Below are 14,534 nucleotides of genomic sequence, written 5' to 3'. Positions count from 1 at the left end.
TTATTCGGTTCGATTCGATTCAATTTGAATTTTTAATAATTTTTTTATTTTTTACACTTTATTTTTAGTATTTTAAAATTTAATTAAAATATTTTAACTTTAATATGATCTAATCTCTCTATATTATTGAAAATAATATAATATTATCGAAAATAATATAATATTATCACTAATCGGTTCGATTCGATTTTTTTATTTTTTCTCATCAAAATCGAACCAAATCAAAATAACAAAATTTTTGAAATTAAAAACCGAACCAAAATGAATAGAAAACCGAACTGAATAAAAATTCGAACTGAATTTTCAAATTAATTCGGTTCGATCGATTTTTTTTATTTGAATCGAATACTGTTCACCCCTAGCGTGCATCCTCATAGAAAGAATTAATTTTCATCCATTCTGTTAACATTGTTTTTTTTCCAATCAGGCCTAACAATAATTGATTGCAAACTCTAATTTTATTTATATACCACTGTGTTTTTTAGTGGCAAATAAATAGACAGTCATTCAATAGCGAGTTCTCTACAATGAATTGAAAATTCAAATAATTTTCGGGCAGCTTCGCAATGAAAGATATATTGACAATCTAAGTAGTTTTTTAATCTCATCGTTGTGATTTTTTGAAGATTCCTCAATTGTATTATCATGATGATTTGTTTGAATGACGACTTTTATTTTATTAGGACCTTTATTAATATACTTAAATAAATATTATATTCAAATAGTCACACAACAAACTCTATATTTATATGTGTTTGATATTTTATAATTAAATCCCTATGATGGGAAACTACAAATCTGTTGTCTATTTTATGTCTTTTTTTTTTTCTTTTTTTTTACAAATGAACCATTATCTTTGTGCAGGTACATGGAGAATCCACTGTTGTTAATAAACGTATGAGATATAAATTTCTTCGGATAAAATTTTGAACAACACCCTTTATACATACATGGCGAATGTAGATTTATATCACCATATGGCCTATGAATCATAAAATTCGAAATAGAATTGTAACCAATAGGATCATGTTTCTTCTATGGTAACTCAACTGATATAATAGAATCAATAGCTGCAACTGTTCGAAGCTTATGATTTTTTTTTTTCCAGCCAAACAAAGCAATAGACATGTGGTAAATCACGCTTTTGAAACTCTATTTTACAGGCCCAAAGTGCTCACACTTTTTAAAATCATTCATTAAGTAGTCTACTTTAACTTTAAAAACTTTACATAGAATATTTGATCTATCCTCTAGCCTTTGTTCCAAAATAATAGATAATATTCACTTAATCTCAATCTAAGTAAGATTGCATATAAAAGTAATAAATAAGTCTGGATATCCATAAAAATTTACATAGAGTCATCACATCATGATAATGCTCTAACATATATATCTAAGGCACCCAGTGTAGCTGGAAGTTAAAATGATTGAATTGCCAACATCATTTCCATTGCAATCTCGATAGAAAAAGCTTCTTTAATTTTTGAACAAAGATGTTGTTGGTTATGACGAATAAAATTTAATCGCTCTTCTTCAACACATGCAAATGTATCTACAATAAATTGCTAAAATAATCTTCCTCCATTTAAAAGTGTAATTGCTTCTAAAAGCCTGCATTCTAATTGATGAGGAATAATATTCTCATAGTTACAAATTTCATATTTATTAGTCTTGGACAATTAATATTTAATTACTTATTCAATGTCTACTCTATATACATCCTCCCCGTAAGGGAAGAGAATAGGACATTGCATGGACATCAAACTTGGCTACAATATATTTATGCGCTTTAATTTTCTATCATTATATTCAACAATGATATCTCAATTTTTATCATACATGCCTAGATCTCCAACAATCAAACTAGCTATTTCAGAAACAACTGGGTTGACATTTTGTGAGCTATCACTTGCACGTCTACTGATCAATTTCAACTTTATTGGTATAAAATAATTTTCTACGAACCGATCTCTTGCCATTTTGAAAGACTTAACAATCTTATTGTGAGAATTGAACATCTTAATAAGATTTTGGACCACTGTTTGGTTTATAGAAGTATTACATGCAAATAATAACTTTCTATTCTACAATTCATGGTCAGTGTCATACACATATAGTTGTGCAAATTTAGGTCTTTCTCCATCGGTAGACAATAAAGAGCCAATAGCATGGTAGACAATAAAGAGCCAATAGCATGGTAGACTTAGCCATTTATCTTAAAAACATAATGACCATTACTTTTATTAATATTAATATCAAATTTTCCACCCATAGAGTAAAAGAAAACAATGAATTATAAGGTCGTATATTCTCTTTGAATTTTGAGCTAATGGGTCCAAATTCAGGATTCAAAAGATAAGCTAAATATGAGGAGTTTTTTGAGTAATGGTAATACTTAATCCTTATATTCTTACAACACAAAGGATGAATCAATTTTCTATTCCTAGTACTACTCTTTGAACACTCAGCCTCCCAAAATAAAGCTCCACAATGTTCACATGTATATTATGGACTTTCAAGATTAAGTCATCCAAAAGAATAACCTTGGAGAGAAGAAAAAAAGTATAAATTAAAGGAAAATAAACATGAAGGCATGAAAAAGAAAAAAAAAATGCACTTGTTTCTCTTTGATGTGCATCCAAGGTGTTCAAGCAAATGCAAACTTTATTTGATACATCATCGAACGAATTCTCAATGATAGGAGAATGATGATGTGATTTTTTTGAATAAACATCCATCATTAGAGGATCATAATAGATAATATATCATACAAATCATCATCAACAGAATCAAATGCATAAATGCCGAGTGAAAAAAATAGATTAACAAATCGACGCTTTCTATTGTTTATTTTATCAGCCTTAAAGATTTGAGATTTATATGATATATTTTCACTTTCAACATTAATATTCACTAAATTGATATTGAGTTTGCTAGATGGAGTAGCTAATAACATTTATCTCTACAAAACAATCATTAATTAAGATAAAAAAAAATACAAATGAATTAATATGAAACAAATTAATCATAAGAAAAAAGGAACATAAATTAATCTTTTAAAAATTGGATAATCTATGTTATTTAATTTATTTCTAATAGAAGACATAGAAAAAAATCTTAACATTTTTATATTTTTCTATATTTCAAATATATACCTTTCAAAATTAAAATAATAAATTTTAATATTTTTTTAAAAGAATGCTAAAAAACCAAATATTAATTAATGTAACGCTGGAATTTAACAATATGTCTAAATTTATGTAAATCACAAATAGTTGTCAAATTTACGTTTATTTTATACAATTTTTAATAAAATAAATAACATAATTTAAAATTTTTTCTGGAGTTTTAAATTTGTATTTATTTATTTAATTACAATGCAATTATGATAGTTGAAGATTTTATTCTGTTAATGGATCAATCCATCTACGCTTAAATTTAAAAAATAATTTATCTTAAATAATTAACTAACTTTTTTTTTTTATATATATGTATAGAAGTCGATTTTTCATACTTAAGTTGAAGGAGAAGACCTTAATCATAATTTATATTTATTTGAACTTCCATTTCTTTTTAAAACTATTACTTATAATTATTAATTTAATTACAAGCTAATTTTGATTTTTACAAAAATTAACTAAACTATTTCTAAAATGAATGGGTTAACTTCTTCAAACTTGAGTTGGAATATGACTTTCATTTGAAATTTACTCATTCATATTAAAACTACTAAGAATTATTAATTTAATTATATTTCTAACTCTAAAAAAAAAAAATAGAACCGTTTAGATTCTGTCAAGAGTTTTAACCAATATCATTTGATTAAAATAAAATTTCAAAACAAAAGGTTAAAAGTCAAAATTTTTTATTGAATTCTCTAAAATTGAAAAATATTTCAAATAGTCAAGAAAAGAGCTATTTATAATAAATAAAGCCCTAATATGAAAAATAATGAAAAAAGTTTAAAATATAATTAAAATATAAAATTAATCTCTTAAACGATAAAATTTAGATCTCGAATTTTGTGACCAGTCTATGATCCTTGTCACTTTTTAGAAAATCGTTCATCCCGAAATTTTCCTTCTAAAAAGTTATTGTGGGTCTCAAACGGACGTCGGTAGTAGAAGTTAAACTCGATCTAAGTTTTCATAAAATCTAAGACTGATTGCTCCGCATCATTCTCTTCCACTTGTAAAGAACTTGACCTCGAGTTGTCATCAGCAGGGTAGTACTGAAACAGATCTACCACGTTAAATATCTTGAAAATTTTCATATAATCTAGGAGGTCAAGAATATAGATATTATCATTGATCTTCTTAATAATCCGAAAAGGACTAATCTTCCTTGGGTCAAGCTTTTTCTATCCTCCACTAGGTTCCTTGTACAAATACGCCATAACTTGATCACTGACATTGAAGAACTTAAAATGCCTATGTTTATCAGCTGCAGTTTTATACTTGTCATTGGCTTTCGTAAGACATTGTTGTACCCGTTTGAAAACGTCTACATGCTAATTTGTTAAGTTTTTTACTGTAATACTATTATGAAAACCTGTAGGAAGGATAATAAGATCAACTGTATGTGTTGGAATTTTCCTGTACACAACTGCAAAGAGTAATATCTTTGTAGAGCTATGCACAGAACTGTTGTAAGTAAATTTTGTTTGGATAAAAGCAAGATCCCAAGCAATTTTCTTATCACTGCAGATGCAACATAGAAGATTGCTAAGAATGCAGTTCACCACTTCAGTTTGGCAATCCATTTGAGAATGAGCAGCACTACTGTATTGTAGTTCAATCCCAAAACGCTTCCATAAAGTCACCCAAAAGTGAGTTAGAAACTTCACATCTTTGTCAAAAGTAATGGTCTTAAGAATGCCATATAAACGAACAACCTCCTGAAAAAACAGTTTTGCAATATGAGAAGTATCATTAGTTTCTTGCAAAGAATGAAAAATGTCATTTTGGAGCACTTGTCAATGACAACAAAAATGGAATTAGATCCACGTTGAGTATATGGAAGACTAAGAACAAAATCTATAGACAAGTTCTCCCAACGATATTCTGGAATAGGTAATAAAGTGTATAAGCCCATATTCTGCGAATGACCCTTCTGAGTTTGATAAACTGGGCACTTCTGGACCATCCGACCTGTATTATTTTTCAATTGTGGCCAATAAAAATGCTCCTCCAAACCAGCAATAGTCTTATCACGCCTCAAATGACTACTCAAATCTCCTCTATGGATTTCTTGATTCAATTTTTCCCCCAGAGAAGAATGAGGAATGCATAACATGTTCTCCTTAAAAAGAAATTCAGCACGTATCAAAACCCATTAGTAGGCTGGTGAGCCTGGATCTTTGCCCATATATCAGCAATATCATCATTTGCAACATATAAATTCTTTAGAAATTTAAAACCCACGACCTCCTGACTAACTGTAATCAATAAAGTGGCCCTCTTACTTAAAGCGTCTGCTACCTTGTTACTATAGTCAGCCTTATATTTTATGATATAATGAAAAGCTCCAAAATAAGCTATCCATTTGAACATGCATCTTATTCACATGTTTTTTAGTCTTAAAGTGAATCAAAGATTGATAATCTGTATGAATAATGAACTTCCGCCCCATCAGATATTGTTCCCAAGTCTTAAAAGCCCGGAACACTGCATACAATTTCTGCTTATAAGTAGACCATTTTTTCCTTGCATCCTTCAATTTTTCACTAAAGAAGGCAATAAGTCTACTAGACTGCGATAACACACTACTAATCCCAACTCCACAAGCATTACATTCAATCTCAAATAGTTTATCAAAATCAGGTAGAGCAAGAATAGGGGCATAAGTAAGCTTATCCTTAATCTTTTTAAAGCTTTTGTTGGCAGTTTCAGTCCAAGTAAATTTATGCACTCTCTCTTTCTTTAAACAATCCGTGATAAGGGCAACGATGCTGCTGAAATTTCTAATAAACCGCCGATAGAAAGTAGCAAGTCCATGAAAGCTGCGAACTTTTGAAATATTTTTGGGAATTGGCTAGTTTCGTATTGCTTCTACCTTCTTCTTGTCAACATGTATCTCTTCTGCACTAACAACAAATCTAAGAAACAGAACGCACTCCATCATATAAATGCATTTTTTTAAATTAATAACTAGCTCATTTTCTTACAAGGCTGTCATGACTTGACGGAGGTGTTGTAAATGTTCTTTTTCATTGCGACTAAAAATCAAGACATCATCAAAATAAACAACCACGAATTTGCATAAGAAAGAGCGCAAAACCTTATTCATAAGTCATATGAACATGCTAGGTGCATTCCTCAAACCAAATGACATAACCAGTCACTCATACAAACTTTCCTTAGTTTTAAAGGCTGTCTTCCATTCATCTGCCTCCTTAATTCAAACTTGGTGGTAGCCACATTTAATTTTGATCTTAGAAAAGACTTTAGACCCTAATAATTAATCCAGCATGTCATTTAGGTGAGGAATAAGAAATCAATACTGAACCATAATCTTATTGATGGCTTTGCTATCCATGTATATTCTCCAAGTTCCATCTTTCTTTGGAACTAATAAGATAGGGACTCTACAAGGGCTAATGCTCTCCCAAATGTGCCCCTTCTTCAATAACTCTTCAACCTGTTCTTAAAAGATTTCACTCTCCTTTGGGCTCATCTTGTAATGAGGTAGATTCGGTAATTTAGATCCAGGAATGAGATCAATCCGATTTTGAATATCCCGCCAAGGTGAAAGCTTTGAAGACTCCTCCACTACCCTAGGAAACTCCTCCAATAGCTCTTTGACAGGTAGTGGTAAAGATGGTATATTTTTCACTTCACCTTTTGCTTTCACCAATAAAGCCAGTATGCCTTTAGATTTCTCAACTATATCGGATAGCCTTTGCACTCTCATAGAGACAGCAACAATCGTTTTCCCTTCCACTTTAGAATATTTCGCAGAACCATAAAGCAAAATAGTAATCTTCTTCCAATTCCATATAAACATCTACAAATTCTCCTTCCCTTTAGGTAAAGCATCAACATTAAACTGCCAAGGATAACTTAGCAAAATTCCACAACAATCCATATCCACAATATTATAATTAACAGATTTAGTGTAAGACTTACCGATCAAAATAGGCACGTTGCAGATTCTATTGACTTCAATTGTCGGACCCTCCTTAATTCATCCAACTTTGTAAGGCGAAGGGTGAGGTTGTGTAGGCAACTGCAGTTTTTCTACCAATTGCTTAGCTATCAGATTCTCACAACTGTAACTATCTATAATTGGCTTGCAAATCGCTTCTCCCACTCAACACTTTTCCTAGAAAATCTTCCTCCTTTGCATCTCATCCTCCTGTTTCATTAGTATAAAATTTTATTCACCACATAGGTGACCTCCCCATCTTCAGAACTAGCAATAGACCTATCATCTTTGTCCACTTCCTCCATAGATTCAATCACCTCCTTAACCACATTAACCTGTCGATGATTATTATTAAGTCCTCTGCGTTTTGAACAATTATTTGATTGATGTCCAGGTTGCCTGTAGCAATAACATATGTCTCCGGTTGGTTTCTGATAAGGATTGGTTTTGCCTCCTTTATCTATTGTATTGATGACTACCTTTCCCTTACTATCTCTCCTTTCTTCCACAATATTATGATGATTGCTAGAATTTACAACTTTAGAAGGATGTCCGTTGTAATTGCCTCTGTAATACCCGGCTAGACTCCGGTATCGGAATTCCTACCGTCCGGTGGAATCTCGGATGTCGGAAGCCTCTAGTAGGGTAAAACCATGTTTTTATATAATGTTTTAATGTGTTTTATGTTTTAAGCATGGAAGAAAATGAGTTTTTGCATGAAAATAGCATTGGAGGAAAACTCAGGTTCAGCCGCCGAACATGCATGCGTTGCGGGTGTGCTTTAGGCCCCCGAAAGCATAAGTGAGGGAAGTCCAGGTTCGGCCGCCGAACCTCAAGTTCGGCCGCCGAACATGGCATGCATGCGGAGGCACATTCGGCCCCCGAACGTGGTCTGGCCAGCCACTATAAAAGGATCCCTTAGCCGAAAACGGGCGAGCTTTTCCCCATTTTCGGCCAAGGTGAGCTCTCCGCCGTCCCTCACCCATTTTTGATGTTCTTCCTCTAAATCTTTCAAGATTTTCACTTGTTTTAACTTGGTTTTGAAGATTTAAGCTTTTGAGCAAAGTTTTGGAGCTTGGAGGTTCAAGAACCAAATCTCTCCCAACTCCGAGTTTTTGGATCGTCTCTCTCTCGATCTTCAAGAGGTAAGAGCCGATCTTAAGCTCGTTTTATGTTTTGAATAAGTTTTATGCAAGATCTATGGGTTAGAATGCATGTTTAGGTTATGGTTATGTTTATGGGTATAAATGTGTGTTCTTGAACAATGTGGATGCTTGATGTGTTGTAGATGGGGTTTATGATGGTTTGAGACCCCTAGGAACATGTATGCTTGCGTTTGTGTGTTGTAGAATAGGTTTGATGCATGTTTGATAAGTTTGGAGGCGAAATGTGCATTGGGAGCCAAGTTTCTGCCCTTTGGCAGAAACCAGGTTCGGCAGCCGAAGGAACTTTCGGCCGCCGAACGTGGCTGGGGAAGCAGCCTTTCGGCTGCCGAAGCTTGCCCCCGAAAGGAGACTTTCGTCTCTGTCTGGGAGTTTCGGCCGCCGAAAGTGCCGCCGAACATGCATGAGTTTCGTCTCTATCTGGGAGTTTCGGCCGCCGAAGGTGCCGCCGAACCTGCCTGACTTTCGGCTCTGAAGGGACTTTCGGCCGCCGAACCTGCCGCCGAAAGTGCCCTGTCCAGGCCTCCTTTGCATGATTTTGTATGGTTGTTTCATGTTGTTTTAGGGGGTTTTTGGGGAGTAGTTTAGAGATATGTTCTAGTATGTTTGGTCCCTCATTTGAGTCCACCTGTGTAGGTTCGGACCCGAGGAACCGAGGACCCCAGCAGTGAGTTCAGCTGCTTCGGTGTTGTCAGAGTCAGCCAGAGGTGAGTGGAACTAAACTTAATCTTTTAAACTAAATGTTTTATCATGTTTCATGCATCATGATTATGCGATAGGATGATTGCATTAGTGTTCACGAATATGCTGCATTGCATTGATTGTTGTTGATGTGGGTGAATGTTGGATGACCCAATTAGTCCAAGATAGGAAGACCAGGACCCCATTCTACGGCCTGGCACAGAGTAAGGAAAGACCAGGACCCCATTCTACGGCCTGGCACGATAGTGGAACTCGAAGACCAGGAGCCCAGAGGAGGCCCTGGGATAATGGTAAGTAATGTATGTATGACAGGAAGACCAGGACCCCATGCTACGGCCTGGCACAGAGTTAACTTGGACTAATTGGTGACAAGTTCACTCAACCCTTACGTGAATTGTCTGTGTTATGATGCATTTCATTGGAGCATAGTATTAAAATGTTTTATAGTTCTTCTCACTGGGCTTTTAGCTCACCCCTCTCCCTTTACCCCCAGGCTTGCAGGTACAGTATAGAGCAGGAGTCCGGATAGAGTAAAGAAGTTAGGTTTATGTAATATCTAGCAATGGACATGATCATATTGTAATGTAAAGTCTTAATCAGTATAGTTATGTAGTGAGATGATGTATATGGATGTTAGTGGTGTGCTTGACCATAGATTGTTGTATCCCTTTTAATACATGATCTTAGAGATTTTTATGATGTTTATGTAACCAACTCAGCATATGTTATGTCACCCATTGGGGACACTGATGAGATCCCATAGAGGGATCAATGTTATGTTAATGTTTACGCACAGGTTGAGTTTGGTTGATGTATACGGAAAGAAAAGTTTTAATTTTTATGTATATTGTTGATCATGTATGGGATTAAACAGGTTCACAGGATGCATGTTAGGCTTGCTACGGGTCCCGGCGGCCTTAAGTCGACCCGGATCCTAGCGCCGGTAGCGGTCCGATTTTCGGGTCGTTACAGAATGGTATCAGAGCCCTAGGTTCATATGGTCGGACCTAGAGTGTCGGGCTCATAGATGTTATAGAAGGTCAAGCACAATAGGAAAGATCATGTCCACTAGGATAGGATGTGGAGTCCTGTCTTGTATGATGATGTGAAATGCCATGATGATATGCATGTGCATTGATGATATGCTATGATATGATACGTATGTGATGCGGGTTCATGTGTGCCCACATGAACCATATGATGCTAATGTTTGCTTGTGCTGTGTACTGTTTTTCAGAAAACAGGATGAGAGGAACTCGTCGATCTGCACGATTGACTGGAGTACCACCTGAGGATGAGGGCACGAGCGCCCGTCCTCCAGCATTGCCTAGGGCAATGTCTAGTAGGTCTAACCGAGATAGAGCAGCAAGAGACCCTAGAAGGTCTTTGGATCTGGGCAGGAGCAGATCAGTTAGAGGAACAGTTCAGGGCGGAATGTCAGAGGAAGTGGGGGATGATATGGACGTAGAGCAGAGGAGGGATGGCAGTTTGGGAGTTAGCATGTCGGAAGAAGGTATGGGAGAATCCCAAGTAGGTACTCAGGCCTCGGGATTTGTTCAGCCACCCCACTACCCATACTTCTCACAAAACCCCGAGTATTCGATGGAAGGCACATCGGATTACCCTAGCTTCACTCCTTATCCCACACAGATGCCATACCCACCATACTACCCACCATACTCACAGTACCCAATGTATCCACCCCCACCTTACTATCCAAATCCAGTAAACCCTATCTCAGAAAATGTTGCACCACCTCCACCACCTACAGAACCAGCAGCCCCAGTTGCTCAACCATCTAGACCTAGCTCAGCCAGTGGGAGCAAGGTTAAGATGACTGACTACATGAAATTGGGTGCTCCCCAGTATGAAAAAGGGGATGACCCATTTGTGTATCTTGAAAGGGTTAAAGTGATCACAGAGGAGATTGGGGCTGATGACAGTAGAGCCATTCAGATGGCTGGGTTCACGCTTAAGTGCAAGAAGGCACGAGAGTGGTTCAAGAATTATGTGAACCCGAGAGTGGACAGCATGTCCTGGGAAGAGTTTGCAAACGAGTTTGCAGGTTGGGCTTTTCCCGATAGTTCAAGGGAGCTGAAGATGATAGAGTTTGAACAGTTGAGGCAGACGGATGATATGAGTGTAGAGGAGTACACCGACAGATTCTTGGAGCTGTTGCCTTTTGCTGGGCAGAGTCTGGATACAGATTCGAAGAGGTCAAGGAGGTATGTTATGAAACTCCATTCCAGGTATTCCTCCTTGATTCAGTCCGTGGACAGGGAGAGCTTCCATGCCATAGTAGATATGGCCAGGAAAATGGAGGCCAGTGCCATCATTCAGGGGACAGTTAAGCAGACAGTGGCACAATCTTCTGGTTCAAAAACTCCGGGTGGGGGAAGATTAGATCCTTCTACCCTTAGTGCAGCAGCTTCAGGCAGTAAGAGATGGTGTAAACCCAAGGGTAAGAAGAATAAGTTCTGGAATAAAGTCAAGTCCAGTCTGGGATTTGGAAGTGGCTCAAGCTCTGGTGCGGATAATGCAGTTTGTGCGAAGTGTGGTAGGCCACACAGGGGAGTATGTCGGTTTGGGACGAACGCCTGTTTCAGATGTGGTCAGGAGGGGCATATGGCTCGAGAATGTCCAAGAGCAGTCCCAATGGCTCAGTCCCAGCAGACAGCCTCAGGCAGTGTAGCGTAGCCAGCAGCTCCAGCCATGACTCAGGCCAGTGGCAGAGGCAGAGGGAGAGGGGCAGCCTCTTCTTCAGCGGGTTTCAGAGGTGAAGGTCCATCAGCTCCAGCACGGATCTTCACAATGACACAGCAGGAGGCAGATGCATCTAACACCGTGGTGGCAGGTAACTTAATCATTGATTGTTCAGATGTGTATGCCTTGATGGACCCTGGTGCATCTCATTCTTTTATTGCTCCGAGAGCCGTGGGGAGGTTAGGTCTGATGACTTCTGGGTTAGAGTGTCCTCTCTGGGTCAGTGGACCCAAGTGTGACCCATCAGTGGCAGAGTCAGTCTGCCAGTGTAGTCCCGTGTTTGTTGAGGGAAGATGCTTGTCCGCCGACCTAGTGGTTCTAGACTTGACAGATTTTGACGTCATTCTAGGGATGGACTGGTTATCTACCCATGGTGCTACCTTGGACTGCAGAGACAAGGTAGTCAGGTTCAGAGGTCAGGATGGGTCTGAGGTTGTCTTCAGAGGAGACAGGAGGGGTACACCTAGAGGTCTGATATCAGCTCTTCAGGCTCGTAGGTTGCTCAGGAGGGGATGTCAGGGGTATTTGGCTCATGTGAGAGAGCTTAGCAGTCAGGTTAGAGAGCCCGCCTCGGTGCCAGTGGTTAGAGAGTTCTTAGATGTGTTCCCAGACGAGCTGCCAGGTTTACCACCTGCTAGGGAGATAGAGTTCGAGATAGAACTGATGCCTGGAACCCGACCGATCTCTATCCCTCCCTACAGGATGGCGCCAGCAGAATTGAAAGAGTTGAAGGAGCAGTTACAGGAGCTGGTAGACAAGGGCTTCATCCGACCGAGTACCTCACCCTGGGGTGCTCCAGTTTTGTTTGTGAGAAAGAAGGATGGATCCCTTAGACTTTGTATCGACTACAGGCAGTTGAACAAAGTCACTACCAAGAACAAGTACCCATTGCCAAGGATCGACGATCTATTCGACCAGCTAGCAGGAGCAGGTTGTTTCTCCAAAATAGATCTGAGGTCCGGGTATCATCAGTTGAGGATCAGGGAAGAGGACGTGCCAAAGACAGCTTTCAGGACCAGATATGGGCATTTTGAATTCCTTGTAATGCCGTTCGGGTTAACCAACGCCCCTGCAGCATTCATGGATCTCATGAACAGAGTGTTTAGTCAGTACCTGGATCACTTCGTTATTGTCTTCATAGATGATATCTTAGTGTATTCCAGAAATGCAGAGGAGCATGCCCATCATCTGAGGTTGGTTCTACAGACCTTGAGGGAACATGGCTTGTATGCCAAGTTCTCTAAGTGTGAGTTCTGGCTGAGGAGCATTTCGTTCTTGGGGCATGTAGTGTCAGAGAATGGTATTGAGGTAGACCCCAAGAAGATAGAAGCTGTGGCTAACTGGCCTAGACCCACTTCAGTGACGGAGATCAGGAGTTTCTTGGGTTTGGCAGGTTACTACAGGAGGTTCGTTCAGGACTTCTCAAAAATAGCAGCTCCTCTGACCAGACTAACCAGGAAGAATCAGAAATTTATGTGGACCGACCAGTGCGAAGAGAGTTTTGAAGAGCTTAAGAAGAGGTTGACTTCAGCGCCAGTTTTAGCTCTGCCATCTAGTGATGAGGACTTTACAGTCTTTTGTGATGCGTCCCGTGTGGGACTGGGTTGTGTACTGATGCAAAAGGAGAGGGTGATTGCTTATGCTTCGAGGCAGCTAAAGAAGCATGAGTCGAATTACCCCACACATGACCTTGAGATGGCAGCAGTAATCTTTGCACTCAAGATGTGGAGGCACTACCTCTATGGGGTAAAATGTGAGATCTTCACGGATCATAAAAGCCTGCAGTACATCCTGAGTCAAAGAGATTTGAACTTGAGACAGAGGAGATGGGTGGAGTTGCTGAGTGACTATGATTGCAAGATTCAGTATCATCCGGGTAAGGCGAATGTCGTGGCAGACGCCCTAAGCCGGAAGTCACTAGGTAGTCTATCCCACATCACGGCAGAGAGGAGACCAGTGGTGAAGGAGTTTTACAAGCTCATTGAGGAAGGTCTACAATTGGAGTTGTCTGGTACAGGTGCCTTAGTTGCTCAGATGAAAGTGACACCCGTGTTTCTGGAGCGAGTGGCTCAGAAACAGCATGAGGACCCAGAGTTAGTGAAGATTGCCAGGACTGTTCAGTCAGGCAAAGACAGCGAGTTCAGATTCAACAACAAGGGGATCCTCCGCTATGGGAGTCGTTTATGTGTACCAGATGACATAGGGCTAAAAGGAGACATTATGAGAGAGGCTCATAATGCAAGATACAGCATTCACCTCGGAGCCACCAAAATGTATCAGGATCTGAAGAAAGTTTATTGGTGGCCAGTTATGAAGAGAGAAGTGGCACAGTTTGTGTCAGCCTGCGAAGTTTGTCAGAGGGTGAAGCTGGAACATCAGAAGCCGGCTGGAATGCTTAACCCGCTACCTATTCCAGAGTGAAAATGGGAGAATATAGCTATGGACTTCGTAGTGGGGTTACCGGCGACGTCCAACAGATTGGACTCCATATGGGTGATTGTGGACAGACTCACCAAATCTGCTCACTTCATCCCTGTCAGGAGTGGCTATTCTGTGGACAAGTTGGCGCAGGTGTATGTTGATGAGATAGTCAGACTGCATGGGGTTCCTGGTTCTATAGTGTCAGATAGAGGACCCCAGTTCACCTCCAGGTTTTGGCGGAGTCTGCAGGATGCCATGGGTACCAGGTTGAATTTTAGCACTGCCTTCCATCCACAGACAGACGGACAGTCAGAGAGGACCATCCAGACCATAGAAGAT

The sequence above is a fragment of the Manihot esculenta genome, chromosome 11 (assembly GCF_001659605.2).
Source record: "Manihot esculenta cultivar AM560-2 chromosome 11, M.esculenta_v8, whole genome shotgun sequence".
Taxonomy (NCBI): Eukaryota; Viridiplantae; Streptophyta; class Magnoliopsida; order Malpighiales; family Euphorbiaceae; genus Manihot; species Manihot esculenta.
This window is presented reverse-complemented; position numbering follows the sequence as displayed.